Consider the following 23,257-nt stretch of genomic DNA (forward strand, 5'->3'; position numbering starts at 1 on the left):
ACGCGTTTCGATCCTCCTTCATCAGGGGGCATAACTACATTGATGACTGCCTGTCTTTTTATACCGCCTGGTCAAAGCGCGTTTGACCGCGCGACCGGAAGTATCGGTCCTGGACCGGAAGTGATGCGCTCCGTTGTCAAGACACCAACAACGCCAGCCAGCGTCGGCGTCATGCTGGAGGAGGAGCCGCGAGGAACCACCAACGCATAGAGACGCCGAAAGCAGGCGGGCGCAGGAGGGTAGTGACAAACAGGCGCGTACAGGTCGGGAGAGCTGATCACACAGAAATAAACAAATACAATTAAAAAGTACACCAAGGTGACTAAAGTGTGAAACTGGAAGCATCATAAATAGAAAATTATGCAGAAAATATACAAAGAAATATAGATACCGCATATATATAGGGAAAAGAAGAAAGATTGAGAGAATCCTATATACATACTGTATATACCAATATAAAAGGAAGTATTCAATAACAAGGTAGACATATGTATGAATATCAATCACTTCTTCATCAGCGCTTCCAACACTGATCATACGGCGTAGTTTCTCATACGTTGTCAGAAAAACCGCTGATCCGATACACATCTAGCACACATAGGCCATCATCATGATGATAATTTTACTAAAACATAAAATCAAAAATTAAAATATGGACCACACAAAACTTGAGCGTTCTCTCTAAATCAGAACAGTGTGATCAAAGGAATAGGGCAAAACTAATATGTTCATTTAATCCAGATGGATGGACAGTGCCAAGTGTCCAAATCCACCTGGATTCTAACTGGGCCAACCTTTTAGACGTGTCTCCACCCCAAATACCAACATTCAACATGTCTATGCCTCTAACCCTGAGAAGACTACCATTGCAGTTATGGAACCTCCTGAAATGACGGGGGATGGTTTTTAGCGATGCGGGGACCTCAGTGGACACCGCTGCCTCGATCCCCAATACGTGCTCACGTACACGTTTTTTAAGCTGTCTAGTGGTCATGCCCACATATATCAAATTACATGGGCAGACGGCATAGTAAATCACGTTTCGACTCTCACATGTGATATGTTTTTTAATTTTATATTCATGTACATCATCTTGGCTCATGAATACCTCAGTGCGGTCCATATTGGGGCAGGCCACGCAATGTCCACAAGAGGAACTCCCACATCGCCTGGCCATCTGATCCAAAAACGTATCAGGTATCACACCCGTATAGTGACTACTGACTAATGTATCACGTAGGTTCCTAGATCTCCTAGCCGCAATGGCAGCCCTCTCAGGGAGGAACCCAGATAGTACCGGGTCAGCCTTCAAGATATGCCAGGATTTATCCAATATTTGCCTCATATGAGAAAAATGTGAGTGAAAATTGGTAACAAATCTAACTTTATTTGTCTCATCCCTAGACTTCTTCCCATACAAGAGCACATCTCTCGATGAATGTCTAGCCCTGTTGAATGCTCGTTTAATCCTTCTATTACTATACCCACGTTCAGACAGTCTTACTTTTAGGTCATCACTCTGTCTAAAGAAATCCTCGTCGGTGGAACACAGCACACGTAATCTCAAGAATTGACCCATTGGAACAGATTGAATCATGTGGCCAGGATGGGAAGAGGTCGCATGCAATAACATATTCGTGGAAGTTGGCTTCCTAAATATGTTAGTCTGTATTTCCCCTCTAGCGTCTTTTTTCAAAGTGACGTCCAAAAATTCAATCGTCACAGGATCAAATTTGTACGTAATAAAAATATTCATTCCATTAATGTTGAGTGACCTCATGAAAGTATGGAGATTGTCACCTGAACCCTGCCAGATCAGTAAGATTTCATCGATGTACCGCGTCCATGAGAGGACGCGGCACATCGGCGATGATCCATCTGGCAGGTTAGCATACGCAGGGGAGAAAGACGCCCCCATAGCTGTCCCCTGGAGCTGTAGGAAGAAGGACCCCTTAAAAATGAAGAAATTATGAGTTAACGTAAAAGTTAATAATTCCAAAATCAGTTCTCTGATGTCACCCGGCAGATTTGACATATTAAAGAAGAATGATGTGGCACGGATGCCATCTTCATGCTTAATACTGGTGTATAGAGACTCGACGTCTCCAGTCACCATTAACATATCATCCTCCAATTGGAGTCCATCAACCCGCCTAAGTAATTCACCTGTATCCATCAAAAATGATGGCAACGCCTCCACAAGCGGTTGCAGTTTGGAGTCTATCCATCGATTGACGTGTTCTAAATAGTTACCTCTCCCTGAAATAATTGGGCGACCTGGGGGTGTCTGCACGTCCTTATGGATCTTAGGTAATAAATAAAAAGTAGAGATAGTTGGTTCAGATACAATTAAAGCACTAGCCAACTCCTTAGATATTACACCAGCCTCCTTAGCTCTATTAATAATCGTAGAGAGCTGTGTGGAGTAGGCGGACAAGGGGTTAAACGTTAATTTCTTATAACATATTTTATTGTCGAGTTGTCGAAAGGCTTCCTGCTCATAAAGCACCTTTGGCCAAACGACCACGTTACCCCCCTTGTCCGCCGGCTTGAACACAACATCATCAAGATCCTGTAGGGCGCGCAGACGTCCCCGCTCCTCTCTGGTCAAATTGTCGCCATGGATATATCGTGGAATCTCAAGAAATTCCCTACTCACAATTTGTACGAAAAGGTCCACATTAGGACATGAAGATAGAGGAGGGAATTTCCTAGACCTGGGACGTATCGATGGTGGTACCTTACCTCCTTCAGGGGTGTCATGTTCGGCGGACAGTTCCTCCAAAGTCTGCAGCGCTATTTGCTCTTCTTCTGTAGGAAAAAATTTGGAGAGGTTGCGATCAAAGAAATGTTTTTTGAAGATAAGGGAACGGGATGTGTATGTCCCTTTGCATGTGCTTATGTACCACCATTATGTGTGCGTTTTTCTACATCTTTCCCATATATACCTGTCGATTGGATTTTACTAGATGCTTTAATAAAATTGTATTTTTTATATGCTATTTTGGCCTTGTGTTCACCTTTTTTCTGGTATAGTCTATGTGTTGTTGGTGATAGGTAGCTAAATCCGCAAAAAAATTATGGTAGATGTACAAGTAAAATACCATGTACATGTGTTTGACCTGCTGGTGTCTGGTATATACAGTGCAGCTGGGCTGCAGTGGGGTGACTGGCTGGTATATACAGTGCTCAGTGCTGCTGTGGGGTGGCTGGCTGGTATATACTGTGCTGCTGGGTTGCAGTGGGCTGGCTGGCTTGTATATAGTGCTGCTGGGCTGCAGTGAGGTGGCTGGCTGGCATATACAGTACTGCTGGGCTGCAGTGGGTTGGCTGGCTGGTATATACAGTGCTGCTGGGCTGCAGTGAGGTAGCTGGCTGGCATATACAGTGCAGCTGGACCACAGTGGGGTGGCTAGCTGGTATATACAGGTGCTGCTGTGCTGCAGTGGGGTGGCTGGCTGGAATATACATTGCTGCTGGGCTGCAGTGGGGTGGCTGGCTGGTTTATACAGGTGCTGCAGTGGAGTGGCTGGCTGGTGTACACAGGTGCTGCAGGGCTGCAGTGGGTGGCTGGCTGGTATATACAGTGCTGCTGGGCCGCAGTGGGGTGGCTGGCTGGTATATACAGTGCTGCTGGGTTGCAGTGGGGTGGCTTGCTGGTGTATACTGGTGCTGCAGTGAGTTGGCTGGCTGGTGTACACAGGTGCTGCTGGGCTGCAGTGGGGTGGCTGACTGGTATATACAGTGCTGCTGGGCCGCAGTGTGGTGGCTGGCTGGTATATACAGTGCTGCTGGGTTGCAGTGGGGTGGCTGGCTGGTATATACAGTGCTGCTGGGCTGCAGTGGTGTGGCTGGCTGGTTTATACAGCTGCTGTAGTGGGGTGGCTGACTGGTGTATACAGGTGCTGCTGGGCTGCAGTGGGGTGACTGACTGGTATATACAGTGCTCCTGGACTGCAATGGCGTGACTGGCTGGTATATACAGTGCAGCTGGGCTGCAGTGGGGTGACTGGCTGGTATATACAGTGCTCAGTGCTGCTGTGGGGTGGCTGGCTGGTATATACTGTGCTGCTGGGTTGCAGTGGGCTGGCTGGCTTGTATATACAGTGCTGCTGGGCTGCAGTGAGGTGGCTTGCTGGCATATACAGTGCTGCTGGCCTGCAGTGGGTTGGCTGGCTGGTATATACAGTGCTGGTGGGCTGCAGTGAGGTAGCTGGCTGGTATATACAGTGCTGCCGGGCCACAGTGGGGTGGCTGGCTGGTATATACATGTGCTGCTGTGCTGCAGTGGGGTGGCTGGCTGGAATATACATTGCTGCTGGGCTGCAGTGGGGTGGCTGGTTGGTTTATACAGGTGCTGCAGTGGGGTGGCTGGCTGGTGTACACAGGTGCTGCTGGGCTGCAGTGGGTGGCTGGTATATACAGTGCTGCTGGGCCGCAGTGGGGTGGCTGGTATATATGGGTCGCCCTCCCAGGGCTGCAGGGTTACTCGGTACCGGGCCGGTATCAGCGGGTGGTGTGTCACAGCAGCGGTGACCCGGTCCGTGGACCTGGGCGCCCAAGTAGTGGCGGGATAATGCTTATGGTGGAATGTAGTTAATGGAATAGTTTGTGACGCCACCTGTGGTGTTCGGCAAGTGAAATGTTAGGCCGACGCTGCATACAGATCCTCTGGGACAGATGGTGTGGTGTAGCAGTGATGTTATAGCCCTCCACAGGCAGGGCTGTTGTCCCAGGGCAGAATAGGTGAAGTGACACTTAGATGGTGTAGTGTCCAGCGCAGGGGATGCAGCAGTGCCAAGCAGGCGGACGCAGGAAGGAATGGAGGACACCCGGGCATGTAGTTCCGAGGCTTTACTCACAGTCTGTAGTGCCCGCTTCCATGCCGTGTCCTCCGGGTCAAGGACTCAGTCAACCTCCAGGCAAGATGGAATGCTCTCTTCCAACACTCCACCAACTTATGTACCTTTTCTGAACGTATCCTCTATAGCACCTTTAAGTTTGAAGATCTCCTAGTACCGAGTTACACTGGAGTTCCTCCTATCAGATGTTCCCAAGAACTCTACTTGTACGGCAGACAGCTGTAGCCTGCTTCGGGGACTCCTTACTCCTGAGTCCCGGCTCTCTATCCGTGTTGCTGTTGTGCCCCCAAGTCCTAGATGGGAGTAGTGCATTTACAGCCCACTACTCCACCGGTGTCTGCTGCAGAACCATTAGTGTTCATACAACCTCGGGGACCGGGCCCTGGCCTTGCGCTTAGAACTTCTAGGCAGGGTTCTCTCCTAACCCACGTCCTCTGTGTTCCCTTTTCTCCTACGTTCCGTACTTGTCTTTCTTTCCTATGGAAGCTCAGGCTTCAGTTCAATGTCTTTCTCTTTCTTTCCTTTCCCGTGCCAGCAGACCTGGGTCACTCAGGCCTGCTGCAGCACTCCTTCCTCCATCCCTCTTCCAGGGATCTCCTTCCCTCACTCCTCTCCGACTGACTTCCTCTGACTGACTCTCCTTCAAACTGACCTCTAATCCTAAACCTTCCCACTCTTTTATGTATTCTCAACTCCACCCACCTCCCAGCACATTTAGTGTTCCGAGCAGGGAACCACCAAAGGTGCTCTGCTTTTCTCTAAGCAAGGAGCCGCAATGTGGTTTTGCTGAACTACTCTATTATGTGGGGTGCAGTGTTGAAGTGTGGTCAGGAGTTCCCACCTTACCTGGATGGTGGGGCACCACACCTTATGAGAAGGTACAGTACCTCTGTGGCGACTGAGCCTCAGGGGCGCCACATATACAGTGCTGCTGGGCTGCAGTGAGGTGGCTGGCTGGTATATACAGTGCTGCTGGGCTGCAGTGGGGTGGCTGGCTTGGATATACAGGTGCTGCAGTGGGGTGGCTGGCTGGTGTATACAGGTGCTGCTGGGCTGCAGTGGGGTGGCTGACTGATATATACAGTGCTGCTGGACTGCAGTGGCGTGACTGGCTGGTATATACAGTGCTGCTGAGCTGCAGTGGGGTGACAGGTTGGTATATACAGTGCTCAGTGCTGCAGTTGGGTGGCTGGCTGGTATATACAGTGCTGCTGGGCTGCAGTGGGGTGGCTGGCTGGTATATGCAGTGCTGCTGGGCTGCAGTGGGGTGGCTGGCTGGTGTAAATGTGGTGATTGCAAGTACGCAGGATGCAGTGACGAGTCGCGAGACAGTTAGGTGCTTTCTATATTAACGTTTATAAGACCAGAGGGAACTTTCCTCAGTCCCGGCCTGATCACCAAAAGGGGTAACATGGGTTGCCCTCGCAGGGGGTTCTGTACAAGCACATACAAACGGGTAGAACACGACTACTTCCGGCAACAGCCGGTCACAATAGGGCCACGGTATGGCCGACTACGGGTCCTTAATTATAAAGTCAACTTAGCCGTCCAGACGTCCCTCGCCATCCGGGTTGGTGGTCTTTCGGTGTAGTAGTTGCTGGGCCCAGTTGCTGAGGTGATGACGAAGACTTCGCGCACTCCGGCGCGCTGATGACACTGGAGCCCCACAGGCTCCGGCGTAGTCCTTAGACAGTTGGGCCGCAGCCCCTGCCCTGGGGCAAGCGACAGCAATGTATGGTGGCGAATGACTGGCCACCTGCGCAGCTAAAAGCTGCGATGGGGAGTCCGCGGTCAGCAGAGGCCGGCCCCTGCTGCGGACCGGAGCGGGACAGTGGCAGCTGCCGGCGGTACTGTACTTGCCGCAGCCACTGGTGAGAACAGGGCGGCTGTAGGTGGCGGGGAACAGGCCGCAGCTGCGAGCTGGAGTGAGACCGCAGCGGCCGCGGGTGACCGTGGGTAGGCCGCAGCCGCGGGCTAGAAGAAGGCGGCGGCCGCTGGTCGACGCAGGGCAGCGGTTCTCGGACGGGCGTCTCGGCGCCGTCCCACTGATGACGAGGGGAAGTATCCCTCCTGTCTCTGGCCTCCTTTCTGGCTCTGGTGAGTCTCTGGCTCTCAGTCGCTCCCACAATCTCCTGCTCCTTCTGTGTCGTTCTGCTGACTTATCCCGGGAATTCCCCTCCTCCCTGTCACAACGGTCCGTCCCCAAACTCTGTCCCCGGAAACAGTTTCCCCCGGAACCCAGGTGACGGTCCCCTTGGTTCCGACCCGGACACTCGATGGGGACCCTCTCTCCCACACTCCCCCACCCTGTATGCTCACCAGTCCTCGGGTGAGGGCTTTAGTACAGTAGACTCAAGTTAGTCTTTGGAGATGACAGTTCTTGTCACCATACGAACTGGTCCTGTTCGTAACGTTCAGGGGGTTTGCCAGCTGTTGACCGCTTGGAGTGTCTAACCAGAGTGGAGCTTTCTGGGGTGGTGGATGGTGGTGGGTAGGTCGATTCTGGCATGCTAACTGGGCCTGCTGCAATGTCATTACTTGGAGAGCCCGCAGATGTGGCTGGGAAGTCCTCTTCGTCATCCAGGTCCCAGACCGTTGACGGGGGGTCGGGTACCTGAGTGATCGGCTCAGGTCGCATGGGATCAGTGGACGCACAGGGGCGCAACATATTTCGGTGCACAGTACAAGTGAGAGGTGCACCGTCTCTTTCCGATTGTATTTCATACACAGGCCCGTCGGGGCTTATCCGGCCCAACACTCGGTACGGGTTCTCCTCCCACCGTGGTTCTAACTTGTTTTGGGGGTGTTGATCCAGTACGAGTACCCGATCCCCAGCCTGGAAGTCAATTGGTGGGGGCAGCTCTCCCCCCGGGTGTTCTAGATCCTGGAGCTTTGTATGGACGATTCGGTGGAGGGTCTGCAGCCGGTGCCGGTGGTTTCGGACCCACGAGGATACTCCAGTCCAGGGTAGAGGTTCCTCCGGGTTTAACTCCACTTCCGTGATTCCTTTGCCTTCCCGTCCAAACAGCAATGAGTAGGGGGTGTAGCCAGTCACCCGGTGCACCCAGTTATTATATACATTATATACCCACACCAGCTCAGGGACGTATTCAGGCCAGCGGGCCTTTTGGTCACTCTCCAGGGTACGCAGCATTTTGGATTAGTGTCCGATTGAATCGCTTGCAGGCTCCGTTTCCCTGCGGGTGGTATGGTGTAGTCCGAGACTTATCGATACCGTAGAGATGATGTAGTTCTTCCTTGACTCTTCCTAGAAACACACTCCTTGGTCCGAATGTATTCGTTGCGGGCAGCCGTACACTTGGATAAAGTTTTTACAAATCGCGTAGGCGGCAGACTCTGCTGTCTGGTCTCGAGTGGGGGTGACCATGGCGAACTTGGTGAAATGGTCCACCATAACGAGACAATGTTCATAGCCCTGATAGGCTGGACCTATGGTTAGATAGTCCACCGTAAGAAGCTCCAGAGGGGCTGATGTTGCAATAGTTTGCACCGGGGCTCGGGGGGTTTAGCAAGCTTGCACGGGCGGCAGGTTCGACAAACTTCTTCTACAGCAGCGTGCAAGCGTGGGTGGTATGCTATCTGCTACAACCTTTGTAAAGTCTTTTGAGCACCAAAATGAGCCCCCTTCTCATGGGCTTCCCGGGCCAGTTGGTTGAGATGGGCTCCAGGCACGATCACCTGCCATATCGTAGCTGACGTGGTTTGTGACATGGCTTTTCGATATAAAAGTCCCTTTTTGATGACTAGTTTTTCCCACTGGCGCAACATCAGCAACATATCTTGGGTCAAAGTCTGTCTCTGTGAGTCCATGGGCAATTTACTGGTGGCCACCCATCGGCGTAGGAGTCCAACTTCTGTATCTTCCTGTTGCTGATGAATCAATTTGTCCTAGGAGTCCCGGATGAGGCGCTTCTTGCGTGTTGACTGTAAGCACGGCGGTGGTGAGGGCAAACGGTGTCTCATCTGCTTCTAATTCGTTGTCTCGACTTCTTACTGGGGTGGTATGTCGGATTCTGGAGAGCACGTCGGCGTGCACGTTTTCAGCTCCCCGTTTGTAGATGATCATATAATTGAATTTGGCCATCCGAGCCACCCGAATTTGGCCACCCGAGCTGCTCTAGGGCCCCCAGTTTGGCATTCTCCAAATGGGCTCCGTCATTGCTCACACTACCGTGAGGAGCTCGAGCTTACAGGAGCTGTAATTGTCCGGGTTGCGTTCTGAGTCGTGCAGCGACCGACTACCATAGGCGATCACTTTCTCCTGGCCGTCCTGCACCTGTGACAACAAAGATCCTAATCCCTGGAGGCTCCCGTCGGTATGCAGGATGAACGGTTGCGAGAAATCCGCATATGCCAATACCGGGGAGTCTGAGAGAGCAGCTTTGAGATCTTGAAACGCATCCTCTTGCGGTTGCTGCCACTGGATCTTCCGTCCATTCGCCCCGGCGGGAGCCCCCTTCTGCAGGTCTTGCAGAGCTCGAGCTCGGCATGCAAAATTCTTCACAAATCTACGGTAGTAGCCGGCCAACCCCGAGAAGGTCCGCACGTCCTTCACCGTCTCGGGGGTAGGCCACCCCTTGATGGCAGCGACCTTTTCCAGGGATGGTCGGACACCCTCTGCCAAGACGATATGCCCCAGGTATTCAATCTGGGTGTGGAACAGGTGGCATTTCTGGGGCTTTACCTTTAACCCGTACTTCTGCAGCCGGCCGTGCACCTGCCCCAACCGCTTCAGGTGTTCCTCAAACGTGGCGGAATAGATGATAATATCGTCCAGGTATATCAATGTGACTTCAAAGTTGAGGTCTCCTAGACACCGCTCCATCAACCGCTGAAAAGTTCCTGGGGCGTTGGCCAGCCCAAACGGCATCCGATTGAACTTGAACAGTCCCATGGGAAGGATGAATGCCGTCTTGGCCCTGTCTTCCTCCGACATCGGCACTTGCCAGTACCCACTGGCCAGGTCAAGGGTTGAAAAGTATGTTGTGTTCCCAGGGCGGACAGAGACTCTTCTATGCGGGGCAGTGGATACGAATCCTTGATAGTGCAGGCGTTCAACTTCCGATAATCCACGCAAAAACGCAAAGTGCCATCTTTTTTCCGAACCAGGACAATAGGGGCCGCCCAAGGGCTTTGGCTTTCTCTTATGACCCCCTTCCGGAGCATTTGGGCTAGCAGAGTTTTCACTTCCTGGTATAGCTGCGGTGGTATTTGCCGATATCGATCCTGGATGGGGGCCACTCCTGCCTTGAGGATCCCATGCGTGATGGCCGTGGTACATCCGAAGTCGTCCTCGTGGCTGGCGAAGACACTAAAATTGTCCAAGAAGTGTCTCTACTTGGAGAAGCTGGGCTGGCGTTAGGCCAGAAAGTTCAGCCCGCATTCTCTGCAGGTTGACTCGACCTTTCTCCTGGGTCGAGGATACGGCAGTCTGTTGGGTTCGTACCGTTACTGCCCAAGGATCTTCAGGCTGCACCTTCAACTGGACCGCGGGGTCCGGCAGCATCTCCTCCAAAGGCCTCACTAGTTTGGCCATTTCGGCCCGGGGCTTCAGGGCGATATCTTGGTCTTCCAAGTTGACACAACGCACCAGGACGGTCTCCTCCAGCACCGTGGCCAGGGAGCGGGCTACCAGTATGCCAGGGTGCAGGTGCTCCAAGTAACATGGTTCCACCTGCACCTCCACGCCCTCCAGTGGCATTGGGGCGCGGATCGGCAGAGCTACCACCGTCTGCCCTGGAGGAAGCATGAGCGGGGGGGCCGCCGGCACGATGACCTTGCCCAGCGCCTCATCCTCCTGGCACTCCTGGAGCACTCACGCCTCCTGCACCAACCGCTGGAAGACCTGCCCTTGGGCCGTGCGAGAACCCCAGTGGCTCAGAGTCTCTTGTGTGGGTTCGCTGAGGAGGAGGTTGATGAACTCTCGTAGTATGTTCATACCCTGAATAACCGAATGTTTGCTGTTTGTGTCTCCCTGGGTCAGGACCACTCCCCAGCGGCCGAGTGATTTGCCGCTTATCGAAATCTGCATCCAGGCTACTCCGACGACAGGAACTGGTAGCTGGTTGGCGGCTACCAACTTTATCACTGTCCCCCACTGAGGTCTCACTGCTTCGGGAAAATGCTGCCAAAAATAAGTCTCTGGCATGGTCATAACCTGCGATCCCTTGTCCACTAGGCATCGCACGGCACGGCCCTCGATCTCTGCCCATACCACTGGGCACCGTGCGACCAGGTCTTCGTGACTTCCTCCACCCCGTGTGACAGGCTCCAGCTCCGGGTGGCATCTCCATGGCTCAGGGTCCTCTGCTGCCCTGGAACGTGGGAACTCTCGGGTGGAGCGTCCCAATTCTCCACAATCGTAACAGGCGAACGGTCATGGGGACCAACTTGGGTGGGGGCCGCGATGGTTCATGCCCCCTTTACCCGGCCCTGGCCGACTCCTTGTGGCCGCTTTCTTGGCTTCGGCCAGTTCACCTTTAATACACTGTATCTCTCGCTTCACCTCTTGTACCCAGTGGGGTTTGCTCAGGGCGCTTGCGGATGCTTCGATACTCCGAGCCATCCCCACCGGGACCGTCACCGCTTGCTCCTGTTCCCGAACCCGTGCCTCCTTCCCTATCCCTAAAAAGGTCAGATGTGGGTCCACTCGCACCCGCTCTCGCAAAGCCTGTCTTGTCAGGGTGTCTCGTAACCTGGTCACTAACAGGTCACGTAATGTTACATCCACGGTCCCCACGACGACTCCATCCTTCCTTTCAATGGCTAAAAACAGTTCCTGCAAAATATTCATATACTGGGTCACTGTTTCCCCCTCTTTCTGCATGCGTCCAAACATCAGGTTTCTCAGTTTCCCCCACAGAAATGCTAGGCCGGGGGCCCCCGTTGTCCGCGCTCGGAGACTGCATCCTGACGACTACGCCAAATGTGGTGATTGCAGGTACGCAGGATGCAGTGACGAGTCGCGAGACAGTTAGGTGCTTTCTATATTAGCGCTTAAAAGACCAGAGGGAACTTTCCTCAGTCCCGGCCTGATCACCAAAAGGGGTAACACGGGTTGCCCTCGCAGGGGGTTCTATACAAGCACACACAAATGGGTAGAACACGACTACTTCCGTCAACAGCCGGTCACTATAGGGCCGCTGTGTGGTCGACTACGGGTCCTTAATTATAAAGTCAACTTAGCCGTTCAGACGTCCCTCGCCAACCGGGTTGGAGGTCTTTTGGCGTAGTAGTTGCTGGGCCCAATTGCTGAGGCAATGACGAAGACTTCGCGCACTCTGGTGCGCTGATGACACTGGAGCCCCACAGGCTCCAGCGTAGTCCTTGGATGGTTGGGCCGCAGCCCCTGCCCTGGGGCAAGCGGCAGCAATGTATGGTGGCGAATGACAGGCCACCTGCGCAGCTAACGGCTGCGACGGGGAGTCCGCGGTCAGCAGAGGCCCGGCCCCAGCTGTGGACCGGAGCGGGACAGTGGTGGCCGCCGGCGGTACTGTACTTGCCGCGGCCACTGGTGAGAACAGGGCAGCTGCAGGTGGCGGGGAACAGGCCGCAGCCACAAGCTGGAGCGAGACCGCAGCGGCTGCGGGTAGGCCGCAGCCGCGGGCTGGAAGAAGGCGGCGGCCGCTGGTCGACTCGGGGCAGCGGTTCTCGGACGGTCGTCTCGGCGCCGTCCCACTGATGTACAGGGGAAGTATCCCTCCTGTCTCTGGCCTCCTTTCTGGCTCTGGTGAGTCACTCTGGGTCTCAGTCGTTCCCACGATCTCCTGCTCCTTCTGTGTCGTTCTGCTGACTCATCGTCCTGGGAATTCCCCTCCTTTATACTGGTCCCTCCCCCAGCCCATCTGTCTGTCACAACGGTCCATGTTATGAGCTCATTTTCTGCTCCTCCACTTGAGAGTACTCCTTCCGTTCTCCCTCTGGAGGTGACAGGAGGTAGTGAGGTTGGTTTAAGTGGTAGTGATCTGCCACCTGATGAGGATAACGATTGGATCTCTGGAGTATCAGACTGGATATAAGACCACCGACGCCCTATCCTGCTGCTGGTGATTCAGTCTGCTTCTCAGGTCTTGGACTTCAGCTCGCTTCCAGTCTTCTTAAGTTAAGTTTGTTAATTTGCTAATGTTCACACTTGCGCTTGTTGGTCAATTCAGTTTCTTGTGTGGTAAGCTTGCCCCTGCTGGGGCTATGCAGAACTTCCACTCCTATTTATCTGAATTTGCCTTTTTGTCCCTTATTAGATTGGCCTCCATTTGCTCTGTTTCAGAATATTTCAGAGTGCTGATATAGTGGGAGAAGTCTAGTGACTTCAGGTTAATTTTGCTATCAGTTGTGTTGGACATTATTTTTGGTAGGGTTTTTTGGCAGATTGCAGACAGTGGCTTTCCTTTCCTGTCCTTTCTAGTTAGTCGGGCCCCATCGTTTACTCAGCCTATTTTCCTGCCTGTGTATGTGTTTTCATCTTGCTTCACGTCAATACATGTGTGGGGGCTGTCTTTTCCGTTGGGGTCTGCTCTGGGGCAGTTAGTTTTCCTTTTTCTTTCTTTAGGTTTATGTAGTCCTCCGGCGGTGACGAGGCGTCTAGGAGCAACGTAGGAAAACACTCCACTGCTGCTATTAGTTGTGTGGATAAGATCAGGGATCTGCAATCTGCATAGTGACCAACCTCTCTGGTTTTCTGGGACTTAGCTTTTTGTTGTTCCTCCTCGGTGACCCCTTCATAACAGGTCCGTCCCCGAACTCTGTTCCCGGAAAGAGTTTCCCCCGGAACCCAGGTGACGGTCCCCTTGGTTCCGACCCGGACACTCAACGGGGACCCTCTCTCCCACATATACAGGTGCTGCTGGGCTGTAGTGGGCAGTAAGGCAGATAATGATGATATATATACAGGTGGTGCTGAGCTCAGTGGACTGGACCTGGTGATATATATATACAGGTGGTGGTGCTGGGCTCAGTGGGCTGTGGACATGGTGATGATATATATACAGGTGGTGTTGGTCTCAGTGGGCTGGTGCTGGACCTGGTGATGATATATATACAGTTGGTGGTGCTGGGCTCTGTGGGCTGGGGCTTTACCTGGTGATGTATATACAGGTGGTAGTGCTGGGCTCAGTGGGCTGGTGCTGGACCTGGTGATGATATATATACAGGTGGTGGTGCTGGGCTCAGTGGGCTGGGGCTTTACCTGGTGATGTATATACAGGTAGTGCTGAGCTCAGTGGGCTGGTGCAGGACCTGGTGATGCTATATATACAGGTGGTGGTGCTGGGCTCAGTGGGCTGCGGCTTTACCTGGTGATGATATACTGTATATATACAGTTGGTGTTGGGATAAGTGGGCTGGGGCTTTACAGGTGGTGGTGCTGGGCTCAGTGGGCTTGTGGTGGACCTGGTGATGATATATATACAGGCGGTGCTGGGCTCAGTGGGCTGGGTCTTTACCTTGTGATGTATATACAGGAGGTGCTGGGCTCAGTGGGCTGGTGCAGGACCTGGTGATGATATACTGTATATATACAGTTGGTGTTGGGATAAGTGGGCTGGGGCTTTACAGGTGGTGGTGCTGGGCTCAGTGGGCTTGTGGTGGACCTGGTGAAGATATATATACAGTAGGTGCTCGGCTCAGTGGGCTGGGGCTGGACCTGGTGATGATTTATATACAGGTGCTGGGGCTGATGTATATACACCAGCCCCCAGCACCTGTATATATCAGCCACAGCACCTGTGTATACACCAGTACCTCCATATACTTATAAAATAAAAATACTTTATTATAAATAAAACAAAACAGTTTTAATTTAAAAATAACAAACAGTTATATTCGGCTAACGCCTAATTCCACCAAAGCCCCTGTTCTTCTGTAATAAAACAGAAATAAAAAATAACAATATACCATACCCGTCCATCATTGTGTCACACGCCGTAATCCATGTCAGTGAGAAAGGCCTAGTAGACAGTCAATTGGGGTTTCCCCTTACAAAACTAAAAAATGTCAGTGGGGTCACACTGCAGTCACAGAAGTCTGTATCTCCCAGATCTTAAAGGCAGGGAGAGGGACATGTATTGTAGCACTTACAAAGTCATTTTCCCCTATTGAACCCCCTTAGTGTTCTCACCTACTACGATAATCAATTAATGGCCACCATAAAGCATGATACCAACACATTTTTCCCACAAACGCATTATTATTATATATTTATATAGCGCCATTGATTCCATGGTGCTGTACATGAGAAGGGGTTACATACGAATTACAGATTTCACTTACAGTAAGCAAACTAACAATCACAGACTGATACAGAGGGGAGAGGACCCTGCCCTTACGGGCTTACATGCTACAGGATGGTGGGGAAGGAGACAGTAGGTTGGGGGGTTGCAGCAGCTCCAGTGATGGTGAGGCGGTAGCACCAGCAGTGCTGAGGAGGCAGCGGGGTCACTTGACACCCTCACCGTTAATGCCTCAACACTTGTTTTTCCACAATGCTAATATAATTACAAATGGTAGCTTTGTATTATTGTTTATTCAAGTTAGAGCAATCCACCTTGATAAAACTGTAACATGAAGCAGAATTACCACACGCAAACCTGCAACCAAAAATTGTGTTGTGAATTTATCCTGTAGGACCTTACTTTAAAGATGTCTGTTTTATTGAAAATGTGTTTCTGTGGATCTGTAGAATTTCCCAGATATTTCTGATTAATCAAACTGTAGAGAAAAGGTTGTATTGAAAAAGATATCCTCACAATTTATTTATTTATTTATTTTTTTAAATGTATGTGGGCTGCTTTGGTTGGTGTGCCAGGGCTGATTTTCAGTCCCAGTCTGGCCCTGCTCACTACATGGTTACAATTCACACCTCCACCAGAGGGACTCTAGATAACTAAGAACATTCCCACTGCTTCTCCATTTGTAACAAAATGCCTAATTTGATATCTTAGGCTTATCTTTAGGCGGTATCACCCCTCCCACCTCATGATCAAATGTCCTGCTGTAATATCTCTTAAATGTTGTGCCTTTTTCTTATTAATTAATTTGTAATTGTGTTCTGAAAGTTTGCAAACATACAGTATTTTATTTTCTGGGTAGCCAATAAAGGTATCACTTCAAGAATACTTTTGTCATCATTGGCAGAAAAGTATTCACATTGATTTGTGATACTAATTCTCATATTTTTATTTATGTTAGGAGCATTAAAGGGGTTATCCAAGTCATCAGTCATTCCATGTGACTACAGACTTCTAAATTTTCACAATGCACACTGCACGCTGTCAGCATTCTCTGGCGCTGGCGATTTTTATATATGCGGTCACATGCCGACTAGACATGTGTGGCCTTACTTAATTAAAATTAATTGAGTGAGGACAGACATGTCTAGTCGAAATGTGGCCAGAAGTATACAAATTGCATACTTGTGACTGTCCACTCATGCCAACTGAGAATCCTAAATATCTGCAGTGAGTGCACTGTGAAAATTCAGAAGCTTGCAGCCACCTATAGTGACTGCAGACTTTCGTCTCAAACCTGGACAAGCCCTTTAGTTATAAAATGCAGCCCTGTAGCATGTCAATCATAGCAGTGTGTAATATACTCACTGTCAGCATTCTGCGCTGCTTGCTGGTTCCAGCAGTCTTCACACGGCTGAACATTGAAGAATTAGGGAGAGCACCGAAGTGACATAAATTTCACGAGAGTAGAAATAGTATAAAAGGGACCGATCCATCTTCCAACCCAGCAGATGGAGACCAACCATGACTGTTCACATTTCCACAAATTTGTGTTAACATCTGAAGCAGCAACAGCAGGCATGGAAGATTAATGCAGCACACTAAAAAATGCAACATCGCCGAGTCTGTACACTCTGCGATTGGGGTGCAAAAGTCCTTGGAGATCCATGACTTATTCATCTTCACTACATCACCGATGAAGGCAAGAAATTTGTTTCTTACAAACTCTGTGTCTTCATTTGTCTCACAGTCTGCAGACGGGATTCCGGGTACGCTATAGCTGTCTTCTTACATTACCAGCTCATATTGTTTGGTAAAGAACCATAGAATATCCTAGTGATATGTAAACAGTATATTGGATTGGTTGATTCTCTGTAATTTCTATTATATATTATTATATATTGTAGTTTGATTGTATGATTTTGTCTTGTCTAGACTGACTTTTGTGTTGTTGGATAACTGTGTGAGAGAAGGCGATTGACATATGAGACTCCTTGAATGAACTGAATGGCCGTGTGCTAGTAATAAGGATTTAAACATACAAATCCTGATTGTATAAGGGAGTCCAACTAGGTGTGCTAAGGTGTGATCCTTTGGTCACCTGGCACGAAGGATAAAAGTAGAGGAACACTAGAAAGTGAAGCACATAGTCACACTGGTAAGAGTGAGATAAGCTGAAACCATAATATTGTGTTGTTGTGAAGCTAAGCAGAAAGACTGGGAGCATGTTGTCGGGTTTGTCCTGTCCGTGTCTTCTGGTGGCCTATGGTTTTGCAATAATCTAGCCAATATTTGGGGAGGTTGCGAGTTGAGCAACTGTGGTAAAAGTTCCGCATCTGCAAAGTTTGTGTGGATTGTGCATGACAAGAATCGGGATCTTTTATGGTGTAAGTCTGTCTGTCTTCTGTCATGTTGTATGCACACAAGCTGCTCCCACATGGTGTTAGAGAGTCTTGAGACAGTTTGGATCATATTAGTCTGCCTATGGTTAGTTGGGTTTGCTCTCTGGTTGATATATATAAAATTTCTGTGTATGCCAGGCTAAATTTTAAGGGCATGCCATTTCTCACTGAGAGACCACCCTAACATTTGGTGACCTAACATTTGATGTCCGTGGGTGGGAAAAGTCTAAAACTGATATTGTACATATGCCAGTCCCTCCAGTAATGATTCACCTGAAGCCAGGAGCAAAGCCTCCTCAAATTAGACAATATCCACTAAGAGCTGCCCAGGACGTCGCAATAGGGAAAAACATTACAGATCTCATTGCTTCTGGGGCCACAAAACCAACAGTCTATAGCAAACACTCCCTTATTTCCAGTAAAAAAAGTGCAAGAAACGTGAGCCAGTCAACTACAGGATGGTTCATGATCTCAGAGACATAAATGAAGTCACCGAACTGCTAACACCAGTGATACCGAACCCCCACACGATTCTGTTACAAATTCCGATCACTGCAGCTTGCTTCACTTGCATTGCCCTAGCAAATGCTTACTTTTCTGTGCCTCTACACCCTGATTGTCAATATATGTTTGCTTTCACGTTCATGGGTCAGCAGTATACTTGAATGGTGCTGCTGCAGGGAGCCCATAACTCCCCAACCCTTTATACTGCTGCGTTACAACTTGTGTTGCAGGACTGGGTCATTACATATGCTGAGGTAGTCTTGCTCCAGTATGTGGATGACCTACTCCTTTGCGCCCCAAATAGAGATGTATTCTGTGAAGCTACAATCTCGCTGCTTCAACACCTCTCTTCCAAAGGGTGTAAGGCGTCAAGAGAGAAATTACAGTTCTGTCAACTAAAAGTTGTATTTCTGGGACATTGTATATGAAAGGGAGCATGCCACTTGACAGAGGATAGGAAGAAGGCAATTGAACTGCTCAAACCACCCACAGGTGTTCAACACCTACGCACCTTCCTGAGGCTGCCATCATATTGTAGGCCTTGGATTCATTCTGAATCCATTCTCATGCAGCCACTCTATGATTGTCTACCCACACAACCTTTCCAACTCAATCAGGAAGCATTAGACAGTTTTTACTCACTCAAACTGGCAATTGACTCTGCTCCAGCCCTTGGCAGCCCAGATTATGCTAAACTTTTTCTCCTCTACTGTACAGAAATCCTGGGACATGCTACAGGGGTCCTAGCCCAGAAACATGGCCAACAGAACAGGTCTGTAGCATATTACTCTGCTCGATTGCACCCTGTTGCACGAGGAGCCCCATCAAGTGTCCAAGCAGTGGCAGCTGTCTCACTTCTACTAGACAAAGCCTCAGAGATTGTACTGGACTATCCAGTAAGTAACTACACTCCACATGATTTACACAGCATCCTCAGCCAGGTCCAACCCAAGCACTTCGCTGTAGCCAGACATCTTAAGCTTCAATGTGCCCTCTTAATGCCTCCCAATGTCACCTTAAAACGATGCATGACTTTGAATCCAGCTACCCTAATTCCAATTGATGTAGCAGATTCAAAAGGGGGAGAAGGAAGGGAAGGACAAGGAAAACCATTGTTTTTGAAAAATTTGTCAGAGCATGAACTATTTGACCCATACCATGAGCATGACTGTATAGCTCAAGAGACTGCAGGGTTTTCACATGTTTCTGATGTACCTCTCACTAATCCAGATGTTGAGCTTTTTGTAGATGGTTCAAGGAGCATCGGTGAGGACGGCTGCTTCTACACTGGTTATGCAGTGGTCACACAGCAGGAGGTAATAAAAGCAGAACCACTCCCTCCTCACATGTCTGCAGAAGAGGCAGAGTTGACGGCACTCATTGAAGTGCATAAAGGGGCTGAAGGTAAATGGTAAACCATTTACACAGATTTGAGGTATTGTTTTAGAGAGGCCCATGACTATGGTCCCATATGGAGGGCGAGAGATTTTCTTACATCAGCAGGCACTCCTATCAAACATGGGCATCTCATCAAACAATTAATGAAGGCACTCCTGCTCCCAAAAGAGGTCGCAATAGTTAAGGTAAGGGCACATAAGAAATTCACTACAGATTAAGCAAGAGGCAATGACAAGGTGGACCAGACAGCGAAGGAAGCTGCAAGAAAGCTGAGGCAACATAAGACCTCTGGTGCATCTCCACTGATCATGGTAAGCACTGAGTGTCACCAGGTAGACTTCAATATCTTACAGGCCCTGACTCGGCAAGCCACCAGGGAGGAGAAAAAGGTCTGGTTGAAAGCTGGAGCTCAGGACCATGAAGGTTTGTGGATGGTGGGACAACAGGTATGCCTACCAAGATCCTTGTACCCCATGATGACTCAAGTGGCCCATGGCCCAACACACCTATCCAAGAATGACATGTGTGCATTGGTAGATAGACAATGGGTCACCCCTGGTTTCACAGTGGTTGCAACTAGATCTACACAGGCATGTCTAACGTGTGCACAACACAATCCAAGTAAGTGTAGTGAAGGTACCACAGAAACACACACCTAAGCCCCTCTACCCATTTCAACTGCTGCAGATCGACTTCATACAGTTACCTAAAGTGGAAACATATGAATATGTTCTTGTTTGTGTTGACCTCTTCTCAGGGTGGCCAGAGGCTTCTGTAGATTTCGAAGTGAGATGTTTGTTAGTAACTCAACAAATATTTTTTTTAGTGTGGAGGACACCTGTATAACCTAGAAGATATGCTCCAAACAATTTCAAAATCGGATTTAGCCTGCTGTATCACGCTTGTAAAATCAAAAAATGTTTGTTTTTTTATGTGCAATAGCTCTGCACACCCACAACAATTTCACAGCCACAAAAGTATTAGAACGTGGGATATGGGTTCTATCACGTTTATCAATAGAAATTATTTTATACTGTAAGTGCATGAGGTCTGCAGACAGCGTAATTTCAACCCCAAAAAATTACAACAGGGAATATGGCAAGCTGTATAACGTTTAGCAACAGAAAAAATATTTTTTTTTAATGTGCGTGAGGTCTGCAGACAGGTTCATATCACTGCTACAAAATTACAACTTGGGATACGGCGGCCTGTATTACGTTTACAACAGAAATTTTTTTTATTTTTTTGAAGTGCATGAGCTATGCAGACTGTGGAATTTCACCACCACTAAATAACAAGATGAGATATGGCATGGTGAGTCACAGTAGCAACTGCCCAAAAAAGTATTTTTTTGCAGCTCAAATCACAGAACAATGTCACCAGACCACTAAATGACATTGTGGGATATGGCATGCTGTTTCACATTTAGCTAGTGAAAAAATAAGATTTAGAACGGTCTGCTCATGCATGGAGCATAATAGAAGTAGTGCAAAACATACTGTTAGGCACCGGGATTCTCCCACTGCACAGGGTAGATTCCAAACCTTGTCCGCCTCTGCAGTCCCCCATTCTGCTCCAACCGCATTGGGGTCTGTTCGGCAAAGACGTCGGTCTCAGTGTCTTGATCAGACCCATGCGGTTCACTTAGTTACTGATGGCCTTCCAGCCAAAGCTATGGTAACCAGCAATAAGCAGTGGCTAACAGACACTCCAGAGGCTAAGTTCAGAAATCACTCTACTGAGCATGCTCATGAGGTGGCGACCTCTCATTGGTGGTCGGTCGTCAGCTGCTCAGGTGATGTGGCAGTTCCAGATTGGTCCACGAGCAAGGTCCTGTCTGACTGGACTTAAGCAGAGCATATAAAAGGGTCTTTGGGGCGCATGTCGGCGCGCTAAGATCCTTTATGCTATGTGTGTGTCAGTGGACACGGTACCACCCTGTGTGCACATGTGCCGCTTCTAGCACGGCGATTGTGTGTCTAGGCAAGCAGTGTAGGATGGGAACCCCACTTGGCTCAGCATCTTACTCTGGGTATCCTAAGTTGCGTGTTCCATTACCACAGCGAAGTGTCAGAGCGAGCACAACCACCAGCCTAGATTTTCCCATGGGGTAGCTATAGGGACCCCAAACTAGTGTCATTATTTGCTGTACTCCTGTGACATCTAATCTAACAGGGTATAGCTCCGAGTGCTCTATGTTATTGTACTGCTCTGTGAAGCAACCGAGCAGGTACTTTGCACTCTGTCCACACGGAGTGACCTTTAACTCCGTGTGTTTACGGTGCTTGCACGCAGCATTGCTCCATCATTGTTCTTTAGCTGCTGTTCTCCATCACTGCGCGGTGGACCCCGGGTTGCAATCGCACCATCTCATAATTTATATTTGGTGTGATCCGCAAACCCTAACACATACTTGTTTGACATGTGCCCTGTTGTCGTTGTGTGTGAACCTCAGTAATGGCAAAAAAAATGCTGGAAGGTCGATTTCACAGCCACACAGGACACTACCTAGCTAAACTATCTGACTAAGGCCAGGGTCACACTTGCAAGAAACTCGCACGAGTCTCACGTCTCAATACCCTGCACTGCCGCCGGCACTCAGAACCAGAGTGTGCGGCTGCATATATTTCTATGCAGCTGAGCGGTCCGAGTGCCGGCGGCAGTGCCAAGTATTGAGACTCGTGCGAGATTCTCGCAAGTGTGATCCCGGCCTAAGAAACAACCACCTAGCTATCTACCTAAAATCTAGCTGCTAACACTGCCAGCATCAGGAGCAGCCTCTCTGCACGGCTACTGTGTCAAAATGGTGCTAAAACAAGATGTCCACTCTTTATATGGAGAGGGACATGTGTTTTCAGGAGCTAATGACACAAGCCATTGTGTCAGGACATTGTGGATGTTTCCTGGACCCTGATTTCCTAGCCGCAAAGTGCACACTTAAAGTTTGAAAAAAAAATTACAGTTTACAAGCACGCCGCGCCTCTGAGCTCTGCAAATCTCCTACTCTCATCAAACACGTGCCCCATGGTCATGATACACCACATTTATCATAGCCAAAGTGCAACGCAGATATTTCCCTGCACTTTTTACCGAATGTTACCGATTTTTTCAAATTTTGCTTTTATTTCTAATCACGAATCTAATGTGCCATATTCGTGTCGAATTTATGTTTGGTGATCGTTTTTTTGAACAAATTCGCTCATCACTATGAAAGTCGGTTCATTAGTGTAATGTACAACAGAATTCAGCCACATTTACCTTAATTCATCTTCCCTTATGTTTCTATTAGGTAACGAGCAGAAAGACAGGAACTAAGAGCAACTTGAAATTCAATACCTTTAGGTTATCACAGGGCGTGATATAATGCTAAATGGGCCAACTAGTCTGAGGAAATGAACGCTCCATCCACTTCTCAAAGCCCTCATTTACATTTCATAAACAGACTTTAGAAATACTTTTTCAAAAGATCTGTTCCTGTATGTAATGTAATACAGGGACTGTTAGGTAGGGTGCATCACGATCCACCCGCCGCTGTTAACTAGTCAATCTCTGACAGTGGCATTTCACTCATGGAAACCGGACGCAAGTCTTAGCTCTGCCCATCGCCGTCCGTGTTACCTGATCGCAGGTCGCCAGTGGGTTGTCATGACAACCCGGGGTCTGCAGAAGACCCCTGTGGCTGTCATTACCGAACTGCTACGAGCGCCACAGAGCAGGGCTTCAGCACTGATATCTGTAAGAAAAGCATTCAGAAGATTGCAGCTTCTAGTCTCCCATGGAGACTATAGAAGGAAGTAAAAAGTAACAAAAAATTTAAAACAAATATAAAAAAATATAAAAGTTCAAA

Source organism: Dendrobates tinctorius, unplaced genomic scaffold (assembly GCF_039654945.1).
Source record: "Dendrobates tinctorius isolate UK_male_01 unplaced genomic scaffold, ASM3965494v1 ptg000117l, whole genome shotgun sequence".
NCBI lineage: Eukaryota > Metazoa > Chordata > Amphibia > Anura > Dendrobatidae > Dendrobates > Dendrobates tinctorius.